This window comes from Thamnophis elegans, chromosome 5 (genome assembly GCF_009769535.1).
Source record: "Thamnophis elegans isolate rThaEle1 chromosome 5, rThaEle1.pri, whole genome shotgun sequence".
NCBI classification, from domain to species: Eukaryota; Metazoa; Chordata; class Lepidosauria; order Squamata; family Colubridae; genus Thamnophis; species Thamnophis elegans.
Genome location: NC_045545.1, coordinates 61,904,150 through 61,918,570, shown reverse-complemented (window position 1 = coordinate 61,918,570; position 14,421 = coordinate 61,904,150). Strand labels below are relative to the sequence as shown.

Below are 14,421 nucleotides of genomic sequence, written 5' to 3'. Positions count from 1 at the left end.
TCCTTTTTTGATAGAGTTTTTACACTCATCAGTGAACGCAGGTCTGGACGAGCCCAAGGTATTCATTTCAAAGTAATCGGCTTGGGCCCGCTGCTGCAAACTAGGGGTTGCTCAGTTATCCATAAAGAAAAAACGGCAGCATCTGCACACGCGAGGGTGCAACGGTCTGAACGTTTGTGTTATCCACGTGACGCGACCCGCGCACATCCAAGACGGCCAGCATATAAACGGGTTCTGTAGTTGTAGAAGTTACAGGCGGAATCTGAAGACCAGTCAAAGTCGCGGCACGACAACAAGTCTAATTTATTTTGCTTGGGAAGGCGCCTCGAGTTTCGTTGGTTCATTTGCTATTTGCCGAAGGGAGCTCTGACGGCACAGCTCAGCCATCTGTTGCCAGACATTCTTCCTTCCCGGCCGCCCGTGGGTGAAGGGCTGGGTGTAGCACATGGTCAGAAGCGCCCGGCAAAACCAGCCGCAACCATCCAAAGTAGCACCCACGTGTATTTGAAGCGGAGGGGAAAAAAAGTAGAGAAGAGGGGGTGGGGGAGAGCAGGCGAAGAAGGGCGGGGCTTGGCGTCGGAGCGACGGAGGCAGCAAGCCAATAGGGCCCTGCCCAAATGTGTCAACTTCGGAGAGCGGCTCTGCTAGGTTCTTGCGAAGTTGTCACTGGCGGCGGCGGCGGCGGGTTGCAGGAGCCCGAAAGGGATTTCAGTGGGAGCAGCAGGAAGAATACAATGAAAGCCGGTGAGTGGGGAAACATGGGGATTCTCCTGCCATTGAGTTTCCTGTTTAACTTGAGGGGTTGTTTGCCTGACTCGGAGGGAGGACTTTCTGCCTTCTTCAGAGGCTGGCGGGGCATTTGACCGATGCTTCTCGTGGCTTGAGATCCAGGCTCTGCTTTGGACGACGGTGCTGCGCTCGCTCCTGCGACGCTCAAGCCCGAGTGACCCTCAGTTGTTTGCGGAGAGAGAGTTTATTTGATCCCGTCCTTTTCCCGTTGGGATCTCTCATTAGGAGAAACGAGGAGAAACTTCTTCGAACCTCAGTCCTGAAGAAGGCCGGGAATGGCAGATCCCCGCTTGAGCACGCGTAACTTCCAAAACGAGAAAAAGAGAATGGTAAACTGGTGCCCATAGAATAGCTGGTGGATGGGTGGAATATTGTTGAAGGTTGAGGCAGTTTGTTTTTCCTGTAGTTCCTCTTAAATAATAACCTGCGTGATAGGATGCCTTGGTTGATGCTTTATAATGAGACAGTTGCTAATTAGTCCACCTGAGAAAGTAATTCTTCCCAGAACTCATAGTTAAATGAATGAATTCCATCCACAAGATGGGGGTGATGGCCACTCATGGAAATGTCAAATGAAAAGGTTAAGATAATTCACCCAAAAGAAAGCTTCTACTCACCAATAGTTGTGGTAACTACATTTATCCTCCATGAGGTGGCAATGGCAATGCCAATTTCTCAAGGAAAGCAGTGGGCAGCTAATCTCAGGATTCTGCTTGTTGATTTCCAACTGGCTTCTAGTTGCTACTAGAATGAATGGGTTTTTGGTCCCATAGGCTTGGTTTTGATTCAGTAGGACTCTTTTTATCCTGTTGTAGTGACAGTTAATAGCATTGGCTCAGGCTTCAAGTATTACCTGTTCTCTGTCAAATAAGAAAATGATGTTGAATGATTGATTTGACTGTCCATCACAGCCAGGAGCAATTTTGGAGTTTTGTGCTTATTTGTTTTGTGTTGAGTATTGTATGGGAAGCTTGCTGACCCTAACAATCTTTATTTATGTAAAGAATAATTTGGTGGGGTGATGGTGGTGGACTGGAGGTGATTGTAGACTGTACACGGGTATGAATTCAAGAAGTACTTGAATTCATCATGTGTGCCTTCTTACTTCTGATACAGTCCTGAACTAGGAAGGCAGCTGCTCACACATGCTGTCAATGAAATAAGATTCAGTGGCCACAACATCTTGTTGCTGTCAAAGCAGTCTGTTCTTCAAACCTGTTCCTGAGTTTACCAAAATATTGCACTTTTTAAAAATCTATCATTGGGTCTGTACGGATATTTGAATCTCGAAGGTTAGGATTTCAAACACATATCTGGATTTAAATGGTAAGTAGGAAATCTAGTGCACAAAGCTAAAACTCAGAATAGAAGTATTCAGGTTGCAAAAATATTGCCTGAAATAAATGTGTTGATAACTTTTGGGAAATATATGCCACTCTGAATTAACAGAAGGTGAGTGACAACTTTCTGGAGAAAGGTAAGGACAACACTGTATGCTTTAAGAACTGTGTTTGCAAACTCCAAAGGTTTGTGTTGGAGAAGAGTCAAAGGGTCTGCTTAGTTGAATTTTCCCCCTACAATGTTTTGAAGCAGTTTCACAGCACTACCAGGAAATGGTGTAATGTGTTCTGTGACCTTTTATTATATTTAGGAGAGAAGGACAATGCTGCTTTTCCTAGTAGAGAAACAAGGGAAAATGTTGGCTAAGGAATTTTGAATAATGCCATAACAGCCTATGTGGGATCAAAAGGGACTGTAATTGTATTGAATTGTCAGGTTCCTGAAGTTGCTGACAAGAAAGTTAAGAACCTAATTTTGGCTTTGTATCCTAATGCAAGCATTAGCAGACTTAAAAGTTTACGAAATATAACTTATGCTATATTTCATATAACACTAATATTCACCCATTAGAACCTGTTATAAATTTATATGACTACACATTTTGTTTTAATTGTCAGCACTGGACAGACTTCTCAATTTTTTCCTATAACATAAAATTTGATTAGTTGATGTAAAATTTATGGGGATAAGTAATAATGTATCGTTTCTTTGCTTAGTAAACAAGAGCCACAAATCATTGCTCATCTACTGCAAATTGCTCAAAAAATTATGAGTAGATCCCAATCTATCTTTTGTTCTGCAGTTTAAAAGAAAGATAAATACAAGGAATTATTCCTTTCTGTATTGTCCTGTTAAAAAGGGAAGCTCAAATAACAGAAGAAGCACTTTCTTGGACTTGATCTCTGTTTGTTACAAGAATGTTGTTTCTTGATTTTTTTAAATAAAAAAATAAAGATTTTTCTGCTATATCTGGCTATTAAAGTAATAATAAAATTTGGATTGGGGAGAAAATTTCTTCATCTTTGTTGGCATTGAAATGGTTTGGATTGGTGCATTTTTTTTTCAGAAAAATATTTTTAATTAAGTTCAGTGTATAACATCTAACCATGTTGTAACAATCAGGAGCTCTAAGCCAACACAGATTTTATCCTTACTTCCACCTATTGTGTCCATTATTTGCATGAGAATCAAACTAAGACAAATTTGGGGTTAAACTTTAATTGTTTGGGGGAATCATTAAGAATAGTGAGATTCTGTCCCTCTTTGAGGGAGTCAGTGGATAGTGAAACAGTTCTCTGTGGATGCCTGAAACTAATACATATTGCCATTCTAACCTGATGATTTGATAGTATGTGTGAAATCTTTGTGTCTCTGCATGCTTCTGAAATTGCCTTTGAAACATCCTTCACTTTAGCAATATGTGTTTGTGTGGTGGGTGATACCTGTATAGCTGGTTTGCTACTCTCACTGAGTTATAATTTTTTATCATCCAAGGAGATGAATCTCAAGCTGTTTTTTTTCTATAAAAACGTGCCTGAACAGCCACTTGGTTTCACTTTTACAATTAACTGCATTTTCCAGTTGTGTGGCTATAATTTCTCCTTTTTAAAGTTCCTTAAGAAGAGAGAAAGGTTATAGTTCTTAAGTAGAGGAGTTTTAAGAATGGAAGAATAAGAGTGGTCCTTGGTGCTCTCTGAGCTTGGTTGTTTCATTACCAAGTAGGTAACATCATCAGTGCTAAAAAAAAAAATAAAAGAGTTTTCTACGGAAACTCTTCAATCATTGACAAAGTGTAAGTCATACTTAGTGAATATTACTGAATTCTGAATTCCACAGAATTTGATATTTCAGAGATATTATATAATAATATGCTACATAATAGATTTTTAAGATTAATCCCTCTAATGTATGTATTGTATATGGACCAGATTCATATCTTAGGAATCTTCCTAAGACGTTGTGCTGATTTTTAAAAAAATCAAAAATTAGAAATGCATTGTAGCATGTTGGAATCCTTTCCATAGGGCAATAGGTTGGTGATGAATGGAAAGTAGCCAAGAGGAAAAACAGTAAGAGCCTTGTTGTGAAACTATTACAACTGGAGAACAAAGTTAAGTATTCTAATGTATGTATAAGGACCAGATTCCCACATTGTATGAAGTCATAATCTTGTTTGCTGATTACAATTATTGTATGAGCCCAGACAGTGATGACTTATGAGTTGTTGTTGATTAGTTTTCTGCATTAATATTCAGTGACCTTCTAGTTATCATGAATTATAATTAAATGTAGAATCTAGAGGGCCAGTTTGGTGTAGTGGTTAAAGCATCCACTAGAAACTTGGAATCTGTGAGTGTTAGTGCTGCCTTAGGCACAAAACCAACCTGGTGACCTTTGGTTAGTCCCTCTCACTCAGCCCTAGGAAGGAGGCAATGGCAAACCACTTCTGAAAAACATTGCCAAGAAAACTGCAGGGTATTTATTGTACAGGCAATCTCCAAAAATTGGACATGATTGAATAGAAGAAAAAATTGTGCAAGCATTTATTTGGTTTGTTAAAAGAATATTTAAGATAAGTTATCTATTTGATATGTGTGTGAAAAGATTTATCCTCGACATTCTTTATGTATGTTTTCACAGTGCGGTATATCGGGTTTACCAGTTGCTCCCATTAACTGTGCTTCACTTCTTGACTATCTGTGATACTGCAATGAAAGGACTTGTAATCTTGCATTTTCTCTATTTTTTTCCACTTTGGCAAATCTTTCTGAGAAGTGTGGCCTTTTCAGTCCTGTTTCCTGCACTGTATCCTGTATACCAATTTGAAGATTTACATGGAGAACTCCGGAAACTTTTTCAATAGGGCTGCAGTGGTTGAAATGGTGTGTGTGAGAATGATCTTGGGAGGCAGGAGGAAGAGCCACAAACTGGATAACGGGCATGTAAAGATGTCTCAGCTCACAGAAGAGGAGGCATGAGAAACATTTAGGAAGGGACCTTCCCTAGTTTTCCGGAAAGTAAAAGGAAGACAATGGGAAAATCTTGTTTTGCAAGATTCTGTTAATGTAACCATACAATAAGATAGAATATTCATAGTTATGTTGTAGTTAGTCTACCTCACAGAGCTAAATTGGTATTTTGGCTTTGATGGTCTTCCTGTAAAGTAATACAACACATATAGAGCAATTGATGACAAAATCTTAACTGGGTAATAAGTAGAATTCGTACGCATCAACTTTTTGTAATCCCACATTTCTGAACAATGTGGAAGGGCTGTCTGAGGTTTGATGGCACTCCTTTCTAGAAGCACCAGTTCTTGGGAACATCTTCCTGATGATGGAGATCAGGCTGGCTCCTCTTTTTGAAGTTCTGAAAACGTTTAGAAGCTGAGTTGATTTTGAGGGCCTTTCCTTCAGTTTATGCCTGATACCTTATTGCTTTCTGTTTTTTGTTCTTGCTGTTGTTTTTGTATCATTATGTTGTTATGTGGGGTTCTTAGTGGTTATCCACACAATTGTTACAATTAGATTGATTGGTTTTAACTGTATTGTATATATTTTAATTTTTGTTTAGATAGCTTGTAAGGTGTTAAGGGCCTCAGTGGCTAAGGCACTGAGTTTTAGATCAGAAAGGTCAGCAGTTCAGCAGTTTGAATCCCTAGTGCTGCATAATGGAGTGAGGTCCCATTACTTGTCTCAGCTTCTGCCAACCTAGCAGTTCGAAAGCATGTAAAAATGCAAGTAGAAAAACGGGATCACCTTTGGTGGGAAGATAACAGCGTTCCGTGTGCCTTTGGCATTTAGTCATGCTGGCCACATGACCACAGAGACATCTTCGGCTTTGAAACAGAGATGAGCACTGCCCCTAGAGTTGGGAACAACTAGTACATATGTGCGAGGGGAACCTTTACTTTTACCTTTAAGGTATTAAGAGTTGTTAGAGTGTGGTAAAAGTAAAATAAATAAGTACCGTATATATTTTCCGTTACAATTAATATGTACATCCATGGGGGAATGCAGTAAATGCAAAGCCTTACCTCCAGAAAATTCTGAACCATGAGAGCTTGTCCATATATCCTTCTTCTAGAACATATTAATCTATCACCACCTCCAGGTAGCCCTTGAATTATGACTGCAATTGACCAGGTCATGGATAAAGCGATCAGTAAGTAACTGTTTTGTTCTACAACTGCAATTCCAGCTCTCCCAATTGTGGTCATTAAATGATTGCATAGTTCATTAAGCAGAGCACACGAGTGCTTTGGTGCCAGCTAGTCTCCTGAACAATTTCATTTGTTTTCATTTGTTCTAGAAAGCTAGTGAACACAATCATTCAGAAAGCTAGAAAGAGGTTCTTTATAGCCTTCCAAATAATCATGAGACCTGGTGCTATTCTTGGGGGGCTCCTTCTTAAAATTGTGCAAATGGTACTAGCCTGCAGAAAGGCGTGATTCAACCTTTATAGGAAAGGCATGCTTCACATTGAGTGGATGTGCCCATCATCAGCTGCAGAAAAACGTAAAGGTAGGTGGAGCAATTTACTTGCACTGCTGGGCCCTGTAACCGGTTGAGGCCTTCCAAGTTTGGAGGAGGGAGTAGTTGTCTAGTGAAGAGAGAAAGAAAGATTGTGAATAGTTGTGGTCAGTTATAATGGGGGGAGAAGACTGCCAAGTGCCCAAATTTTCATCACGTGACTGTGTGGGCACCGCAATGGCCATAACTTTGGGTATAGGTTTAAGTCTCTTCATTCAGCAATGCAATTTTGAACAGTAGCTGAACAAATTGTTATTAAGCAAGGACTACCTGTTGATGGTTGACTTGCATTCTCCCTTTCTGGCCAAACAGCTGATATTGCTTAAAAGTGTAATTTATCAGATGGCCCTCCGCATTAATGGAAGCTAATGTTTGCCTTTCACCTTTGTGTGCAGACAAAGAAATAAGCAAAACCCCTAGTTTTTATTTTATGAATAAACATTATTGCATTGTGTACAGTACTTGCAGATTGTATGAAAAAGTTTGGATTGAATTATTAGGTAAAATCAAGATGATATTCAATTACAATCTGATTTATTTACAAATAGACATCGACATATAACCATTTGTATAGCAACCATTCACAGTTATGTCATTGGAAAACAACTGTCCTCACACTTATCACCATCACAGTATAACCACAGTCACCTGATTAAAATTCAGGCACTTGGCAAACAAGATGTATTTATGACAGTTGCCGTATCCAACAGCCATGTAATTGCTATTGTGACCTTCCTAGCCAGCTTCTGACAAGACAGTGGGGGAAAGATTCGCTTAACAGCTGCATGATTCACTTGAGTGCAATGATTTGCTTAACAACCATGGCAAAAAAGGGTCATAAAATACTTAACAACCACCTTGCTTAGCAGTGGAAATCTGATCCCATAATTTGAAGACTACCTGTAATTATTTACATTGGAAAGGATACACGTGACTTGTGTATGATGTGTAAAATAATTTTAAGAAAGGCCCTTTTCAGTTTTGTGGGAGACTGTGGTAGCCCTACATTCTAGTGCTTAGACAAATGACAAGCCAGAGCATGTACAATTGACACCCAAAGCTGCGTAAGATGCAAGATGTGTAAACTGCTTCCGTTGTACAGGGCTTTGCAACCTGATGCCTTCCAGTTATTTTGGTCCATGAAAGGCTCTAATCAGAAGGTCTTGTGTCAGGAGTTGTGAGGATCAAAGTATTTAGAGGGCACCGGTTGTCTACCCCAAATCTATTGTGCTGTATGCTCCCCAGGAAACCCAGCCCTACCAGTCTATATTTATGTAGAATGCAAGAAATTGTTTCCTCTGCTGCTTTGTGTCAGCTGTGAATCTCTGGGCTCTTTGCCAGAATTTTAGCCTGCATTTGCCCTGGCCTCCAAATAGGAGGCAAAGGGTGTTGGCTACCAGGGTTGCTGGATAGTCATGTTCACATCACAGTGCAGAGAAGCAGGGAAGTTGCCTGACATGGTCGTCCTCTCTCATTGCAGAATGCCCAAGGAAAAACGCAGTGGCACTCTGTTACATCTTTGACTGCTGGTCAGAAACAAGGTTTTCTGTAGGTATTTATTTGAATAGCTGTGGGGGAGACTAGCGCTGTTGTAATTTGGTTTACACATTGTGTTTAGTTATGTTGTTTGTTTCATTTGTTGTGGACCCAGGGATTGTTGTGTGTCAGTGGTGAGTTATTCCTCACATGCGGTGCATCCTCAGGCATTGTGGTTTGTTCAATAAAATATGGTTCTATGCAGTGTGTCAATGCAGTCAGTCTGTGTTTGCATGGAGCCTGACCCTTCAGCTGATGACATGGGTGGGTTCTTAGAGCAGTCTAAGCTGAACTGCAGTTGGCTAGTTTGTGATGCACTCTGCTGTGTAAACATAACCATGGACTGATTTTTCAGGGCTTTGCTTTTCTGCAGTACTTTTGGGTTGCTTCCTAAATTAGCCTTTTCTGCATCCCACTTTTTTGTGTGTGTGCCTGATTTGCTATTTCTCTGCTTGCTATATGATGGAGCGCATTTTCCAGGAAGCCTTATATTACAGAGATAGTACCCATTGCTCAGTTTATTTTTGTTGCCGGCTCTGTGATAGAGCCAACTGCTGCAGGGAAACTCTGTGGGCTATTTCACAATTGGTGCCATGGTTACCCATGAGGCACACTGTTTCTAACAAAAAGCCCTTGGCTTTGTCCTGCAATTGAGGAAATGTTAGAATGCCCCCAGTGAGCCAGTGCTAAGGGCACTTAGGTCTTTTTTCCGGTCCCCTAGAAGTTGCAGGCAAGTGTCCATCCTGTCCTAGGCTTAGCCAGAGACTCCTGCTTCTAAGCTAGTGATCTACTTTTAAGTTTTTAGTTCCTGTAGCAGAGAGATGTGAGCCGGTAACCACATAGACTTTACTGCTGATCACAAATTAATGGTATCTAAGCTGTTGTTTTTTTCAGCGGGAGTGCTTCTTGCCCAAGGTTTTGTAATAGAATCCTGATCAGATTTGGTGTGCTGCTACTGGTGCAGTTGTTCTGTGAACTCTGAAGGGAAATTAATTTTGTTTTGGTCACAGCTGGTTGCAATTTTCTCACCTAGGAGTGTCTCTCTCTCTCACAGTGGCCTTGAATTTGCTACTCTTTTCCTAACAGTCAGGTTTTTCTTATTACTACATCCTAAGAAAACCTTAAGCATTTGCTGACATCATTCAAATGTTGAAGGTACCATATTTTGGGGAGAAAGAAGCAAAAGATGATAATGCAGTCTGAAGCACATGGATCAAGCTTTTGGAAGATTTTGCTAACTCAAATCTCCTCCTCCTTTTTCCTTGCTTGCCACAGTTTCTAGATCAGAGATATCAAACTTAAGGCCCGGGGGTTGGATCTGGCCTGTGTGGTGCTTAGATCTGGTCCATGGGGCCGCCCTGGAAACAGCAAAAGATTGGTCTGCAGTGTCTCTGCCAGGGAAAACAGACCTTGGAAGGGCCACATGCAGCCTCCCGAGCTTCGTTTCCCTGGCAGAGGAGTTGCAGGAAGCCATCACAGCTGAAAACAGACCTTGCAAGAGCTGCGTACAGCACTCCTGGGCTCCATTTTCGCTGGCAGAGGGTTGCAGGAGGCCGTTGCAGCCAGAAATGAAGTTTGGGAGCCCGTTTTCACTGGCAGAGCGTTCAGGCCACCAAAGGCACCCCGACATGAGTGATGTCGAGCTGGCACACCAACGTGATCACACCCACCCCAGCCCCCAAGGTCAAACACAACCCTGATGCGGCTCTCAATGAAATTGAGTTTGATACCCCTGTCCTAGATAATCACCATGAACAGCAAATTATTTTACATAATCATAATTGTTTTGTTCTCTGTTGCATAAAATTATATGGTCAGAGAATGAATGAATGAATGAATGAATGAATGAATGAATGAATGAATTGAACGACTCCTGTACCTGATAATTGTGCAAAAGAGTTTTGAAGAGTATAGTTTTATTATGACTGATTCTGTGGCTGAATTTGTACAATATGTAGGGTTGAAATGTGGTTGACTAGTTGCAGCTCAGTTTAATATGCAAAAAATGTAGTTAGTTTTTGAGGTCCAGGTGCTGACTCAGGCAACTACAGTAGTTAATTCCGTGATCATGGGTTACTGTATTGCCTGAACATAATCACTACACCATGGTATGACTCAAAGCATTTGCTGAAATCCAGTACTGTACAGTATTCAGCTGTAAAGCATACTTACCCATGGTCTATTTAGTTCAGTTTTTGGATTCACATGATGCATGAGAATCATTGCAGATTGATATAACACAATAGATTAAAAATAATTAGCTAATATTCATTTCTCTGTGTTGTATGAATACAGTCTATACCTTGTTAGACTTGTTTTCAGGGTCAATGAATTAACTATGCAATGTCTCTTTGAATGCCGTTGAAACTCCATAGTTCTTTTCTTTCATTTCCTTTTGGCTGCTACCAAAGAAACCCTGTGCAGCCATTGCATTAGGAATGCTGCTAAGAAGTTGTGCTGATTTTTTTTTTTTTAAAAAAAGGGCATTAGAAAGGGCATTGTAGCATGTTGGAATCCTTTCCATAGGGCAATAGGTTGGTGAAGAATGGAGAGTAGCCAATAGGAAAAACAGTAAGAGCCTTGTTATGAAACTATTACACTGGAGAACAAAGTTAAGTACTTATTTCATTGATTTTCTCAGGATGCTGGTACAATTGATTTTTCTTCTTTCAACTTGTTCTGAGCAAGGAGGAAAACATGGGAGGAAAATAAATGTGAGATGTGCTGTCCATTTTCTTCAGGGAAAATGTTGCAGTATTTCAGGGGAAATGGTGTTACTGGGACAATTTTGTGCCTCCGAAGCAGGCAAATCCTTGGTTATGGGTCGATAGTAGTTGATGTCAGCTACATGACAGAATAGGGGTTTGAAGGGTGATGAATTCTGGGGGAGGAACAGTGGGATTGGAGCCGAAACTAGCTCCTGCCTAATGTTATGTCCTAGATGAATCACTCTTCCTGCTCCACACCTTTTCTGGAGATGAGTGAAACAGGGTGTTTCTAAGGGACTGTGTATTTACTTATAGTAAATGATATTTTAGATAAACTTCTTATTCCCTCTGGCATATTATCTACATGAAGGAGTCATCACTGAAAATTCTCTGCATGCCCATAGCTAATTTGACATTACGATGAAGTTGCTATTGAAATGTCTCCTAGATTTCTTTGCTTTAATTCTCAAGATAGTATAGATTAGAGAACCCTTGACATGTTCTACCTTCTTTCCCACAGTCAATATGCTGAAAATATAGTTATAGTATATCCACCCTTTCAATACAGTATATCAACAGATTGGTAGTATCCACCACTGAGAATTTTCTGAGTGAATTAGGGAGAGAAGAAAAATTTGGATGTGTTCTTATTTCAGCCATGTTTTTTACTTGGTTATCTCATTTTTTTGAATTTGCATAATTACTACAACTGTTGTTTATAAATCACTGAATTTTTACAACAGTTTGAACAAGCTTCATTTAGCCAGCTTCATTTTAGTCTCACAGTTGTGGAAATCCAAGCTTTCATGTACTTTCCTATTTTGGGAGGGGCATTTCAGATCTTATGGGAAGTAGTTGGTGTGGAATTCTTGCATCTTTTATTAGAAACTTGTTTTATTAAAAGTATCACCTTCCTTTCTCCTTGCTATTTTGAGGACCTACATATCTGCCATTGGGCCAAATAACTGGTGGGGTAGATTTACACTTAAAAAATGGCATGTGAAGAGAAGGTTATCAATTGCCATGATCTGATACCTGTTGCCTCTTCATGTCAGATAGTTTCGAAAAGTATATCTAGAGATTTGAATTCTAATAATAGATCTTCATTTCATCATCTGATTTCCTTGCTGTGTATTTTTTTTATTCCCAAATTATGCAAGTAACTGTTGCCTTGACTATTCCTTTTTGATACTGTGCAGAAAGCATACATGTAACCAGGGAGGACATAACCGAATCAGAGTTAAAAGTGATTATTAAGTCTAACTCCCAGCTTGGTGCAGGAATCCAGATGTCTTCAGATAGTGCTGGTTCTTCGGCTTTGAAAGGAAGATGAGCACTGTCCCCTAGAGTCGGGAATGACTAGCACATATGTGCGAGGAAAACCTTTACTTTACCTTTAAGAAATGTGTATCCAGTCACTTCTTCAAGTCAACCAGCGAAGAAAAACCAGCCTTAAAGTCATTGGCACTGTTAAGCTACTGTTAGAATTAGGACGTTTCTGCTATCATTTAATTGGAATATGCCTTCTTGCAACTTAAATCTCTCATTTTGTACCTTGTAGTCTGGAATAATAGAAAAACAGACCAGTCTTTTCTTAAGATATGAGTACTACATAGAGAAACCCCAAATTAACCAGCATTTATAGAGGGCGGGGCAAAGAGAAATGGCAAATAATCCATTTTGTTCAAAAGTACATTAACTACACCATTGTCAACTCTAATGTTAGCCAGAGTTGACAATAAGGAACAATTTCACTTTCTCCCTCACAGATTTTTCTTCAAATCCTTTCCTATTCCTATCACCAGAGGGAAAAATATGCTTACCCTAATCTGAGGGAGGTTAAGGCACAAAACCAATCCTAGAGGCTCATGGGAAAGCAGGAAGACATTGGATCCAAGGGTTTAGTTCTGCCTCAAGCTAGGACATCCTATTGGGGCGCTTACTGTTGGCTGAAAATCTATGTCACTGAATTTTCTCTAGGCATACTGTGGGCCTCAATGCTGGATGGATCTCCTGCCCTACTCTCAAGTTTCTTCTCTGCTGTGAAGAAGCTCCACCTAATCTAATTGCCCAAGAAGTTTGAGTTGGCTTTCTAAGTCCCAAAGAACATACTGTCTAGAATATTTTCTTTGACACTTGGTAACCCTAGGAAAATACTCCTGAACTATTATTAAGTGGAATGCTTTGTAACACAAATACAATAGATTCAGAGACTGAAAGCACCAGTTCAAGTTAGAATAAATGTAAATCAGCCAAAATAAAGATATCCCACATTTTTGTACACAGTTGTACTAGGTTGGGTTGTTATTTTGGTTTGGTTTGGTTTTTTTAAGACCAGTTCTCTTTATTGAGAGTAGAGGAAATGGTTGCTGTGTTTCCCCATCAGTTTTTTCTGGTGTTAAAAAGCTTAAGAAATAGAAACATGGATGTGTTTTTGCTTGCATTGCTACAACGCTAAGTTTTATACCTGATTGCTTCTTTGGTTTCCTTAGCACAACACAGTCTTCATCCAGCCAGTTCCTTGTTCTGAAACAATATTAGTTCCATGTCAGCATATAACTTCGGCTGGATAATCCTTCGGAAGAAATATTTCAGAACATGTAGGGGCCTGTGAAAAGCATTTTTTAAACTGATGCACCCAACTATTTCTGCATGCACGTGTGTGTACACCATTACTTTACGTCCTTTCAGCAGACTGAAAAGAATGTGCATGCAGAGATAGTTAGGAACAACATCTGAAGCAGCTTCACAAGTCTGGAAAAAAATGTGGTTAATTTAACAATTCAGAAAGATATGCTTTTACCCATTTCTGTGCACTCTGAAGTGCCTCTTAAAGCATTTGCACAGTTCTATTTTAAAAGGTAACTTGGTCAGGTGATCTTCTGTGCACAGCATGACCTTTGTGTGTATAGATTTGGTTTTAGGGGATTCAAACGGAAAACTAAAACATCAGCTGGATTAATAGCTGAGGTTTCCAAAAGATGAATTCTGTTTGAACTAGTTTCATTGTCTTTTTACTATAAGCAGATATGCTTCTTCCTGTGTCTGAGAGGAACCTTCTGCAGAAAAATAGATGACAACAAGAAGAAATCTATTCCTATTCCCTATCCCATTAATTGAAGGGGTATCATAGCCCAGGATGAATTGATGCACGGTTTTAAAGAATGAGTGTTTAATCTCACTTGCAATTTAGGCTATTTATTTGTTTAGCAGTTCTTGTCACTTGCAGCTTTTAAAGAATCGTCTCAGAAAATCTTTTTGATGATTCTCATTCTTGCCTGTGCTGGCAGAAGTGTTTCATGATTTGGAAACAGCTGGAGCCAGCATTTTTGCTTTTTGACTCATCCATCTTTTGGATAGGATTCCACATTGGCAGCATATGTTTCAGCAGAATGCTCTTCTAGATTGATACCACCTCCCACTTTGAGAATTTTTCACTAAGTCACACTAGAATTGAGTATTTATTTATTTATAAATTATACAAATAATTCTGAAGTTATGTGCGGCTATACAAA

General features: G+C 39.8%; 1 protein-coding gene across 1 annotated transcript in view; it reads left to right on the top strand.

The window, feature by feature from the left end:
• Positions 1–617: 617 nt before the first annotated feature.
• DENND2C (DENN domain containing 2C) overlaps positions 618–14,421 on the top strand; it is a 60,123-nt gene continuing 46,319 nt past the window's right edge. The window contains 1 exon segment of the mRNA XM_032218777.1: positions 618–744. The gene's annotated coding sequence lies outside the window, so the exon portion shown is untranslated.